Genomic DNA, 14,295 nt, shown 5'->3' with positions numbered 1-14,295 from the left:
TCATTCGACAACAAGGATGCTTAAAATGGTCTCGGGGGAAAAGGATTTTGAATGAAATACAGGTCCCCACAAGGATAGACAACAACATGGTGTGTGTAGTGCAACAGCTGACAACAGCTGGGACCATAAACAAATGATCAACTCAACATGACCAACTGACACTAATCACAGGCATTTAGTTGAATTGATTCATTATGATAAGTAGCCTTTTACAACAGAAATGTCAAGTTTGAAATGAAAGAAGTGTTTAATATGGGTGGTTGTCAATGGGACAATTGTATCTACAACTGACTTGACTAGTAGTTTTAAATGAGAATTTAAAAAACATGATGGTGCCAATGTTATGAACGTTTCTGTACTTTTAAATATCAGAATAACTCAGCTAAATGTCTCTAAATGTTGTCTCAGTGATTTAAAGATGCATTTTGTAGAAATAAAATTTTTGTAGTTAGAACTGTACTTTATTTCAACCTGGAAGGCAGAACAGACAGGTGCTTATGTGGCCACACCATCTCCTAGTTTGTAAATCCCAGCATATGACTTGTGGCCCCGCCACTTGTTCATATCCCACCAGGTATATGACATGGGAAACCCCGCCTATCATCTCCCACCAGGTTCTCCCACATGCTGAACTCTGACATCACATACTAAGGAAATTACCTTGTATATGAGCATTTTTGGAAGTTAAATGCAACCCAAAAGATTATTCATGAAAAATGATCTATTAGTATAGTTCATATCCCACCAGGTATTTTTTGTTAAGTATAACCAGGTTTGACATGACAGCCCCGCCCTAGTTCATATCCCACCAGGTACTATGACATGTTTTTGGCAGCCGCCACTTGTTATGAGCGCAGTTCATTATCCAGTATGTATGGATGTGTGTGTGATCCAGGTATATGGATGTGTGTGATCATTATCCAGTATGTATGGATTCATATCCCATCCAGGTATATGACATGTGTGCCCCGCCCTGTTCATTATCCCACCAGGTATATGACATGTGGTATGTATGGATGTGTGTGATCATTATCCAGTATGTATGGATGTGTGTGTGATCATTATCCAGGTATGTATGGATGTGTGGTGATCATTATCCAGTATGTATATTCCACCAGGTATATGTGTGTGTGATCATTATCCACCATGTATGGATGTGGCCCCGCCCTGATCATTATCCAGGTATGTATGACATGTGGCCCCGTGTTCATATCCCACCAGGTATATGACATGTGGCCCCGCATTATCCAGTTCATTATCCACCATGTATGGATGTGTGTGTGATCATTACCAGTATGTATGGATGTGTGTGTGATCATTATCCACCAGGTATGTATGGATGTGTGTGTGTTCATTATCCACCAGTATATGGATGTGGTGTGTTCATTATCCCACCAGGTATGTATGACATGTGGCCCCGTGTGTTCATTATCCCAGTAGTATGGACACACATCTTTAACCAGTATGTATGGATGTCTTGTTTCAGGTAACAGTCATGTATGGATGTGACGGAACAATAAGTTGATGGATTTAAGGTTCATTATGGAGCTGGATGTATGGATGTTTTACTGATCATTTCCAATGTATGGATGTGTGTGTGATCATTATCCAGTATGTGGATGTGTGTCTGATCATTATCCATCTGTATGGATCTTTGCATTATCCAGTATGTATGGATGTGTGTGTGATCATTATCCAGTATGTATGGATGTGTGTGTGTGATCATTATCCAGTATGTATGGATGTGTGTGTGTCATTATCCAGTATGTATGGATGTGTGTGTGATCATTATCCAGTATGATCCAGGTATGGATGTGTGTCATCAGTACCAGTATGTATGGATTCCTGTGATCATTATCCAGTATGTATGGACGTGTGTGTGATCATTATCCAGTATGACATCATTATCCAGTATGTATGGATCCTCATGTGTGATCATTATCCAGTATGTATGGATGTGTGTGGATCATTATCATATGTATGGATGTAGCTTAAATTATCCAGTATGTATGGATTTTGTGTGTGATCATTATCCAGTATAGTAACACATATGTGTGTGTGATCATTATCCAGTATGTATGGAGTGTGGGATCATTAACAAATGATGTCATGGATGTGTACTGATCATTAATCACAGGCATTTGGATGTTGAATTGATCATTATCCATATGTATGGATGTTACTAGAGAAATTATCAAGTTTGAAATGAAAGATGTGTGTTGATCATTATCCAGTATGTATGGATGTCAATGGGATCATTATATCCAGTATGTATATGTTGTGTGTGATCAACCGATGTGTTTTAAATGAGAATTAAAAGATGATGGTGCACAATGTTATCATTATCCAGTTTATGGATGTTTTAATTATCACATCATGTATGGATGTCTGTGTGAAATGTCTGTCTGGATGTGTGTGTAATCATTATTTTGTATCAAATAAAATGGATTTGTGGTGATCATTATCCAGTATGTTGGATGTGGAAGTGCAGAATCAGACATGGATGCTTGGTGATCATTATCCAGTATCTATGGATGTTGTGTGATCATTATCCAGTATGATGGATGTGTGTGATCATTATCCAATGTATGGATGTGTGTGTGATCATTATCCAGTATGTATGGATGTGTGTTCGATCATTATCCAGTATGCTGAACTCTGATCATCATCATATGTATGGAAATTACCTTGATCATTATCAGTATGGGATGTTAAATGATCATTATCAGCAAAAGATTATTCATGTGTGTGTGATCTATTATATAGTATAATAATTTTTTGTTATCATTATCCAGTATGTATGGATGTTTTGAGCATGACAGCTGTACTTTTAATACAAATTGTATCATTATCCAGTTTCCCACTTGTTCTGAGCGCAGCATTATCCAGTATGTATGGATGTGTGTGTGATCATTATCCAGTATGTATGGATGTGTGTGTGATCATTATCCAGTATGTATGGATGTGTGTGTGATCTTCAGCCCGTTGCCATGACGGTGATGGTGACGTTGACAGGTTCGTTGTCCTCAGCGGGTAGAGGAGGGGAGACAGGGGAGGCAGCCCTAGGAGAGGACATGGATGGACCTAGAGAACAGAAGATTAAAGATATGTGCCCAATATATATAGCCTATCATAAGCACATCAATAAATTGGTTATAACGAACTCCAAACCCAGTATGTAACTTCCAGAATATAACTTTTTGGGTTAAGTGATCAAAATTCACATAGAAATGTTAGTTATAGATCTGTCATTCTCATTGTAATCAAGTCTAAGAAGAGGTAGATCTGTTCTATGTGCTCTATATGTATATTTGGTTTTGTCTTAGTTAGTGTTTGATACATCAGCTTCAAACACAATATTTTAGGTTATTGAAAAGACATTTCACACCGGTTTGGGTATACAATGATACGCTCTGGATTAGAGCATCTGCTAAATGACTACAATATAAATATACAATGTAAATATTCTACACTTGTTTTGTTCTGAAATTAGACAAACATTATAGAATTGTGGCAACCGATCACGGAGCGATTACTACTTTGGGGCTGCAGGGTAGCCTAGTGCTTAGAGCGTTGCGAGTTCAAACCCCCCGAGCTGACAAGGTACAAATCTGTCGTTCTTCCCCTGAACAGACAGTTAACCCACTGTTCCTAGGCCGTCATTGAAAATAAGAATTAGTTTTTAACTGACTTGCCTAGTAAAATAAAAATGACATAGGCCTGGTGGGACATTGTCTCATTATGTTAATGAGACATTAGGTTACCTGGGCTAGGGGAGGGGCAATGTTCTGTAGCTCCTCCCTCTCCGTCAACTCCTCCCATCACCTCATCATCAGGGAGGTTGATGTTCTCCCTGGACCGGCTGTGCTGCCTACACATGCACACATTATACACACATTATATATATATATTATATATATATATATATTATACACACATTATATACATTATATATATACACATATTATATACACATTATACACATTATATATATACACATATTATATACACATTATACACACATTATATATATACACATATTATATACACATTATACACACATTATATATATATACATATTATATACACATTATACACACATTATATATATACACATATTATATACACATTATACATACATTATATATATATAAACTCAGCAAAAAAACACAACCCTGTCTTTCAAAGATAATTCATAAAAATCCAAATAACTTATACATATCAAATATCTTCATTGTAAAGGGTTTAAACACTGTTTCCCATGATTGATCAATGAACCATAAACAATTAATGAACATGCACCTGTGGAACAGTCGTTAAGACACTAACAGCTTACAGACGGTAGGCAATTAAGGTCACAGACACTTATGAAAACTTAGGACACTAAAGAGGCCTTTCTACTGACTTTCTACTGACTGAAAAATACCAGAAGAAAGATGCCCAGGGTTCCTGCTCATCTGCGTGAACGTGCCTTAGGCATGCTGCAAGGAGGCATGAGGACTGCAGATGTGGCCATGGCAATAAATTGCAATGTCCGTACTGTGAGACGCCTAAGACAGCGCTACAGGGAGACAGGATGGACAGCTGATCATCCTCGCAGTGGCAGACCACGTGTAACAACACCTGCACAGGATCGGTACATCCGAACATCACACCTGTGGGACAGGTACAGGATGGCAACACCAACTGCCCAGGTTACACCAGGAACGCACAATCCCTCCATCAGTGCTCAGACTGTCCGCAATAGGCTGAGAGAGGCTGGACTGAGGGCTTGTAGGCCTGTTGTGAGACATCACCGGCAACAACGTTACCTATGGACACAAACCCACCGTTGCTGGACCAGACAGGACTGGCAAAAAGTGCTCTTCACTGACAAGTCGCAGTTTTGTCTCACCAGGGGTGATGGTCGAATTCTTTTTAATCGTCGAAGTAATGATCCTTACACCGAGGCCTGTACTCGGGATCGATTTGGAGGTGGAGGGTCCGTCATGGTCTGGGGCGGTGTGTTACAGAATCATCGGACTGAACTTGTCATTGCAGGCAATCTCAAAGCTGTGTGTTACATCGAAGACATCCTCCTCCCTCATGTGGTACCCTTCCTGCAGGTTCACCCTGACATGACCCTGCAGCGTGACAATGCCACCAGCCATACTGCTCGTTCTGTGCGTGATTTCCTACAAGACAGGAATGTCAGTGTTCTGCTATGGCCAGCGAAGAGCCCGGATCTCAATCCCATTGCGCACGTCTGGGACCTGTTGGATCGGAGGGTGAGGGCTAGGGCCATTCCCCCCAGAAATGTCCGGGAACTTGCAGATGCCTTGGTGGAAGAGTGGGGTAGCATCTCACAGCAAGAACTGGCAATTCTGGTGCAGTCCACGAGGAGGAGAGGCACTGCAGATACTGACTGTTTCTTTTGATTTTGACCCCCCCTTTGTTCAGGGACACATTATTCCATGTCTATGGAACTTGTTCAGTTTATGTCTCAGTTGTTGAATCTTATGTTCCTACAAATATTTACACATGTTAAATTTGCTGAAAATAAGCGCAATTGACAGTGAGAGGACGTTTCTTTTTTTGTTGGGTTTATTATACACACAGACACAGTGGAAAGTATTCAGACCTTTTTCTAAATTGTTACGTTATTCTAAAATGTATTAAATTATTTTCCTCATCAATCTACACACAATATTCTACTACTAATGTAGTTGATTCTTCACAAAAAAATACAGTTTTATATCTTTATGTTTGAAGCCTGAAATGTGGCAAAAGGTCGCAAAGTTCAAGGGGGCCGAATAATAATAATAATAATATATGCCATTTAGCTGACGCTTTTATCCAAAGCGACTTACAGTCATGTGTGCATACATTCTACGTATGGGTGGTCCCGGGAATCGAACCCACTACCCTGGCGTTACAAGCGCCATGCTCTACCAACTGAGCCACTTTACTTTCGCAAAGCACTGTATATATATATATGTATATGTGTATATATATGTATATATATATACAGTTGAAGTCTGAAGTTTACATACACCTTAGCCAAATACATTTGAACTCTGTGTTTTACAGTTCCTGACATTTAAGAATTCCCTGTCTTAGGTCAGTTAGGATCACCACTTTATTTTCAGAATGTGAAATGTCAGAATAATAGTAGAGTGAATTAATCACATTCCTAGTGTGTCAGAAGTTTACATACACTCAATTAGTATTTGGTAGCATTGCCTTTAAATTGTTTAACTTGGGTCAAACGTTTCAGGTAGCCTTCCCTCCTTTCCACAATAAGTTGGGTGAATTTTGGCCGATTCCTCCTGACAGAGCTGGTGTAACTGAGTCAGGTTTGTAGGCCTCCTTGCTTGCACACGCTTTTTCAGTTCTGCCCACATTTTCTATGGGATTGAGGTCAGGGCTTTGTGATGGCCACTCCAATACCTTGACTTGGTTGTCCTTCAGCCATTTTGCCACAACTTTGGAAGTATGCTTGCGGTCATTGTTCATTTGGAAGACCTATTTGTGACCGAGCTTTAACTGATGTCTTGAGATGTTGCTTCAAAAAATCCACATAATATTCCTTTCTCATGTCTTCGTCTATTTTGTGAAGTGCACCAGTCCCTCCTGCAGCAAAGCAACCCCACAACATGATTCTGCCACCCCCGTGCTTCATGGTTGGGATGGTGTTCTTCAGCTTGCAAGACTCCCCCTTTTTCCTCCAAACATAACGATGGTCATTATGGCCAAACAGTTCTATTTTTGTTTCATCAGACCAGAGGACATTTCTCCAAAAAGTACAATCTTTGTCACCATGTGCAATTGCAAACCGTAGTCTGGCTTTTTTATGGCGGTTTTGGAGCAGTGGCTTCTTCCTTGCTGAGCGGCCTTTCAGGTTATGTCGATATAGGACTCGTTTTACTGTGGATATGGATACTTTTGTATACGTTTGTTTCCTCCAGCATCTTCACAAGATCCTTTGCTGTTGTTCTGGGATTGATTTGCACTTTTCGCACAAAACTAGCCAAAGTAGTCATCTCTAGGAGACAGAACGCGTCTCCTTCCTGAGCAGTATGATGGCTGCGCGGTCCCATGGTGTTTATACTTGCGTACTATTGTTTGTACAGATGAACGTGGTACCTTCAGGCATTTGGAAATTGCTCCCAAGGATGAAACAAACTTGTGGAAGTATACAAAAACTATTCTGAGGTCTTGGCTGATTTCTTTTGATTTTCCCATGATGTCAAGCAAAGAGCCACTGAGTTTTAAGGGAGTCCTTGAATTACATCCACAGGTACACCTCCGATTGACTCAAATTATGTCAATTAGCCTATCAGAAGCTTCTAAAGCCATGACATCATTTTCTGGAATTTTCCAATCAGTTTAAAGGCACAGTCAACTTGGGGGCTGCAGGGTTGCTTAGTGGTTAGAGCGTTGGACTAGTAACCGAAAGGTTGCAAGTTTGAATCACCGAGCTGACAAGGTACAAATCTGTCGTTCTGCCCCTGAACAAGGCAGTTAACCCACTGTTCCTCGGCCATCATTGAAAATAAGAATTTGTTCTTAACTCACTTGCCTAGTTAAATAAAGGTAAAAAAATACAATTAAAATGACTTGTGTCACACACAAATTAGATGTCCTAACCAAAACTATAGTTTGTTCACAAGAAATTGGTGGAGTGGTTGAAATACAAGTTTTAATGACTCAAACCTAAGTGTAAGTAAACTTCCGACTTCAACTGTACATACACACACACACACAAAATACACATCATACCCACATTATATATATATACACACACCTGTGTTACATACACAAATAATGTATACTCATGTTTTACACATGGCCTGTGTGACTCCATACTCACATTCCAAACAGCATGTCATGGAGTCCTGTTTAGAGACAAGAGAGTTAAGGTCAGATATTAAACTGATGTTGTATCCTGATAACTCCTGGTCAGGATCAGATATTAAACTGATGTTGTATCCTGATAACTCCTAGTCAGGATCAGATAATAAACTGATGTTGTATCCTGATAACTCCTAGTCAGGGTCAGAATAAACTGATGTTGTATCCTGATAACTCCTAGTCAGGATCAGATATTAAACTGATGTTGTATCCTGATAACTCCTAGTCAGGATCAGATAATAAACTGATGTTGTATCCTGATAACTCCTAGTCAGGATCAGATATTAAACTGATGTTGTATCCTGATAACTCCTGGTCAGGATCAGATAATAAACTGATGTTGTATCCTGATAACTCCTAGTCAGGATCAGAATAAACTGATGTTGTATCCTGATAACTCCTGGTCAGGATCAGAATAAACTGATGTTGTGTCCTGATAACTCCTGGTCAGGGTCAAACTGGACAGTTTTACTCTAATCTCTTCATTCAAAGACTCAATCATGGAAACTCCTGAACTGTGTCAGCATGCTAGTCAGGGTCATAATGTATTTGTATTTACTATGGATCCCCATTTGCTTCTGGGTCCAGCAAAACATTACAATACATTCACACATTTTACTACACAATGTGTGCCCCTGGGGTCAGGGTCATCATACTAGTTAAGGTCAGGTTCTTCGTCGTAGTTAGGATCAGGGTCATCATGCTAGTTAGGGTCAGAGTTAGCATGCTAGTCAGGGTCATCATGTTAGTCAGGGTCAGGGTCAGCATGCCAGTCAGGGTCATCATGTTAGTCAGAGTCAGCATGCCAGTCAGGGTCGTCATGTTAGTCAGGGTCAGCATGCCAGTCAGGGTCATCATGTTAGTCAGGGTCATCATGCTAATTAGGGTTAGAGTTTACATTAACTGGATGGTTAGAGTTTACATTAACTGGATGGTTAGAGTTTACATTAACTGGATGGTTAGAGTTTACATTAACTGGATGGTTAGAGTTTACATTAACTGGAGGGTTAGAGTTTACATTAACTGGATGGTTAGAGTTTACATTAACTGGAGGGTTAGAGTTTATATTAACTGGATGGTTAGAGTTGACATTAACTGGAGGGTTAGAGTTTATATTAACTGGATGGTTAGAGTTTACATTAACTGGATGGTTAGAGTTTACATTAACTGGATGGTTATAGTTTACATTAACTGGATGGTTAGAGTTTACATTAACTGGATGGTTAGAGTTTACATTAACTGGATTGTTAGAGTTTACATTAACTGGATGGTTAGAGTTTACATTAACTGGAGGGTTAGAGTTTACATTAACTGGATGGTTAGAGTTTACATTAACTGGATGGTTAGAGTTTACATTAACTGGATGGTTAGAGTTTACATTAACTGGAGGGTTAGAGTTTACATTAACTGGATGGTTAGAGTTTACATTAACTGGAGGGTTAGAGTTTATATTAACTGGATGGTTAGAGTTGACATTAACTGGAGGGTTAGAGTTTATATTAACTGGATGGTTAGAGTTTACATTAACTGGATGGTTAGAGTTTACATTAACTGGATGGTTAGAGTTTACATTAACTGGAGGGTTAGAGTTTACATTAACTGGATGGTTAGGGTTAGAGTATACATTAATTGGAGGGTTAGAGTTTACATTAACTGGATGGTTAGGGTTAGAGTTTATATTAACTGGATGGTTAGAGTTAGAGTTTACATTAACTGGATGGTTAGAGTTTACATTAACTGGATGGTTAGAGTTAGAGTTTACATTAACTGGATGGTTAGAATTTACATTAACTGGAGGGTTAGAGTTTACATTAACTGGATGGTTAGAGTTTACATTAACTGGATGGTTAGAGTTTACATTAACTGGATGGTTAGGTTAGAGTTTGCATTAACTGGATGGTTAGAGTTTACATTAACTGGATGGTTAGAGTTAGAGTTTACATTAACTGGATGGTTAGAGTTTACATTAACTGGATGGTTAGAGTTAGAGTTTACATTAACTGGATGATTAGAGTTTACATTAACTGGATGGTTAGAGTTTACATTAACTGGATGGTTAGGGTTAGAGTACATTAACTGGATGGTTAGAGTTTACATTAACTGGATGGTTAGGGTTAGAGTTTACATTAACTGGATGATTAGAGTTTACATTAACTGGATGGTTAGAGTTTACATTAACTGGATGGTTAGAGTTTACATTAACTGGATGGTTAGAGTTAGGGTCTACATTAACTGGATGATTAGAGTTAGAGTTTACATTAACTGGATGGTTATTGTTAGTGTTTACATTAACAGGAGGGTTAGAGTTATAGTTTACATTACCTGGATGATTAGAGTTAGAGTTTACATTAACTGGATGGTTATTGTTAGTGTTTACATTAACAGGAGGGTTAGAGTAATAGTTTACATTAACTGGATGATTAGAGTAATAGTTTACATTAACTGGATGGTTAGAGTTTACATTAACTGGATGGTTAGAGTTAGAGTTTACATCAACTAGATTGCTAGGGTTAGAGTTTACATTAACTGGATGGTTAGAGTTAGAGTTTACATCAACTGATTGCTAGGGTTAGAGTTTACATTAACTGGATGGTTAGGGTTAGAGTTTACATTAACTGGATGATTAGAGTTTACATTAACTCGATGGTTAGATATTACATTAACTGGATGGTTAGAGTTTACATTAACTGGATGGTTAGAGTTAGGGTCTACATTAACTGGATGATTAGAGTTAGAGTTTACATTAACTGGATGGTTAGTGTTAGTGTTTACATTAACAGGAGGGTTAGAGTTATAGTTTACATTACCTGGATGATTAGAGTTAGAGTTTACATTAACTGGATGGTTAGTGTTAGTGTTTACATTAACAGGAGGGTTAGAGTAATAGTTTACATTAACTGGATGATTAGAGTGTACATTAACTGGATGGTTAGAGTTTACATTAACTGGATGGTTAGAGTCAGAGTTTACATCAACTAGATTGCTAGGGTTAGAGTTTACATTAACTGGAGGGTTAGAGTTTACATTAACTGGATGGTTAGAGTTTACATTAACTGGAGGGTTAGAGTTTATATTAACTGGATGGTTAGAGTTTACATTAACTGGATGGTTAGAGTTTACATTAACTGGATGGTTAGAGTTTACATTAACTGGAGGGTTAGAGTTTACATTAACTGGATGGTTAGAGTTTACATTAACTGGATGGTTAGAGTTTATATTAACTGGATGGTTAGAGTTTACATTAACTGGATGGTTAGAGTTTACATTAACTGGAGGGTTAGAGTTTACATTAACTGGATGGTTAGAGTTTACATTAACTGGATGGTTAGAGTTTACATTAACTGGATGGTTAGGGTTAGAGTATATTAACTGGATGGTTAGAGTTTATATTAACTGGATGGTTAGGGTTAGAGTATATTAACTGGAGGGTTAGAGTTTACATTAACTGGATGGTTAGAGTTTATATTAACTGGATGGTTAGAGTTTACATCAACTGGATGGTTAGAGTTTACATTAACTGGAGGGTTAGAGTTAGAGTTTACATTAACTGGAGGGTTAGAGTTAGAGTTTACATTAATTGGATGGTTAGAGTTTACATTAACTGGATGGTTAGAGTTTAAATTAACTGGATGGTTAGAGTTTGAGTACATTAACTGGATGGTTAGAGTTTACATTAACTGGATGGTTAGAGTTTATATTAACTGGAGGGTTAGAGTTTACATTAACTGGATGGTTAGAGTTTACATTAACTGGATGGTTAGAGTTTACATTAACTGGATGGTTAGAGTTTTCTTGGGTCCTGCAACACTAAGGCAGTTAAAAATGTTACATTACATTTCGAAACACTTTTCACAACACATTAAGTGTGTTCCCTCAGTCTTCAACCAGATATCTACAATACAAAATCCATGTTTACGTGTGTGTAAGCGTGTTTCCTTGCGTCTCTTCACAGTTTCGCTGTTCCATAGGGTGTATTTTTACCTGATATATCTGATTCTACTGATGTGGAAAAGAGTTCCATGTAGCCAAGGGCTTTACATAGTACTTTGCGCCCACCATAGTCTGTTCTTGAGTGTTGCAGTGATTTCACTCGCTGTAGTAGCTGGCGTGTATAGTGTTGAGTCATCCGCATACATAGACACACTTTACTCACAGCCAGTGGCAGGTCATTTGTAAAGATTGAAAAATGTAAGGGGCCTAGACAGCTGCCCAGGGGAATTCCTGATTCTACCTGGATTATGTTGGAGAGGCTTCCATTAAAGAACACCCTCTGTGTTCTGTTAGACAAGTAACTCTTTATCCACAATATAGCAGGGGGTGTAAAGCCATATCACACGTTTTTCCAGTAGCAGACAATGATCGATAATATCAAAAGCCACACTGAAGTCAAACAAAATAGCCCCTACAATCTTTTTATTATACATTTCTCTCAGCCAATCATCAGTCGTTTGTGTAAGTGCTGTGCTTGTTGAATGTCCTTCCCTATCAGCATGCTGAAAATGTGTTGTCAATTTGTGTACAGTAAAATAGCATTGTATCTGATCAAACACAATATTTCTTAAAAGTTTACTAAGGGTTGGTAACAAGCTGATTGTTTGGCTATTTGAGCCAGTAAAGGGGTCTTTACTATTCTTGGGTAGCGGAATGACTTTAGCTTCCATCCTGACCTCAGGGCACATACTTTCTACTTAGATTGAAGATATGGCAAATATTATCCTAGGTAATTTTCCATCCAAGTTGTCAGACCCCGGTGGCTTGTCATTGTTGATAGACAACGGAATTGAAAATTACAATTCTTGTCTTTCATAATTTGATCAATTATACTTGTGAAGTGTTTGTTGCTTGCATGTCATGTCTAAATTTGCTTGACAATGAATTTGGCAATATCAGTGGGTATTCTGATGAATGAGCCATCTGATTCAATGAATGATGTATCTGAGTTTGTGTATAGTGTTTGTGTGTGTGTGTGTGTGTGAAATGTGTATGTGTGTGTGTGTGTGTGTGTGTGTGTGTGTGTGTGTGTGTGTGTGTGTGTGTGTGTGTGTGTGTGTGTGTGTGTGTATAGTGTTTGTGTGTGTGTGTGTGTGTGTAGTGTTTGAGTATTTAGTGTGAATTTGTAGTGTGTGTATACGTACGGGGGTTGTTGTTGCGGTTGCGGATGATGTACATGAAAAGCAGAACGGTTGCTATGGCAGCGATAAGCATCCCTCCGATGGCTGCTCCAATCACAGCAGGGTACGCACTGAAGGGAGGGTCCGCTGCAAAACATACACATTTCACACACACACACACACACACACACACACACACACACACACACACACACACACACACACACACACACACACACACACACACACACACACACACACATTTCACACACACACACACACACACACACACACACACACACACACACACACACACACACACACACACACACACACACACACACACACACACACACACACACACACACACACACACAGTCAGAAATGTATACCTTCTACCATTTACAGCGAGCTTGACATTGACAGATTCCGATTGCGCTGACATCTGCAGCATTTACGTTAACGTGATCTTCGCAAACATGCCCTTAAAATCTGCATTGTCCGCTCGAAGGTGACCTGCACAATAGCACAGCTAGGATTGAATCCCGGCCTTTGCTAACTAGCTATGTTTTGTGGAAAAATGTGGGATATATTATCAACATTCGGTTGTGGTGCATGATGTCCATACAAACTAACTGGCTAATGTCGGCTAGGACGTTAGTCAATCAGTGATTCTTTGATGACATGAACACTCAGAACTAATCTCTAACAGAATAGACAGAGCTAACAGGTTCAGAACTAATCTCTAACAGAATAGACAGAGCTAACAGGTTCAGAACTAATCTCTAACAGAATAGACAGAGCTAACAGGTTCAGAACTAATCTCTAACAGAATAGACAGAGCTAACAGGTTCAGAACTAATCTCTAACAGAATAGACAGAGCTAACAGGTTCAGAACTAATCTCTAACAGAATAGACAGAGCTAACAGGTTCAGAACTAATCTCTAACAGAATAGACAGAGCTAACAGGTTCAGAACTAATCTCTAACAGAATAGACAGAGCTAACAGGTTCAGAACTAATCTCTAACAGAATAGACAGAGCTAACAGGTTCAGAACTAATCTCTAACAGAATAGACAGAGCTAACAGGTTCAGAACTAATCTCTAACAGAATAGACAGAGCTAACAGGTTCAGAACTAATCTCTAACAGAATAGACAGAGCTAACAGGTTCAGAACTAATCTCTAACAGAATAGACAGAGCAAACAGGTTCAGAACTAATCTCTAACAGAATAGACAGAGCTAACAGGTTCAGAACTAATCTCTAACAGAATAGACAGAGCTAACAGG

General features: G+C 38.9%; 1 long non-coding RNA gene across 1 annotated transcript; it reads right to left on the bottom strand.

Annotated features, from left to right (window-relative positions):
* Positions 1 to 3,773: 3,773 nt before the first annotated feature.
* On the bottom strand, positions 3,774 to 13,150 carry LOC127929527 (uncharacterized). Its single transcript, XR_008135063.1, has 3 exons — positions 13,029 to 13,150; positions 7,853 to 7,877; positions 3,774 to 3,871 (listed from the first exon to the last, which is right to left on the bottom strand). It is a non-coding gene; the product is annotated as an uncharacterized LOC127929527 (long non-coding RNA).
* Positions 13,151 to 14,295: the final 1,145 nt, after the last annotated feature.

This window comes from Oncorhynchus keta, unplaced genomic scaffold, assembly GCF_023373465.1.
Source record: "Oncorhynchus keta strain PuntledgeMale-10-30-2019 unplaced genomic scaffold, Oket_V2 Un_scaffold_7763_pilon_pilon, whole genome shotgun sequence".
NCBI lineage: Eukaryota > Metazoa > Chordata > Actinopteri > Salmoniformes > Salmonidae > Oncorhynchus > Oncorhynchus keta.
The sequence above is the reverse complement of the archived record's forward strand: the minus strand, read 5'-3'. Positions and strand labels throughout refer to the sequence as shown.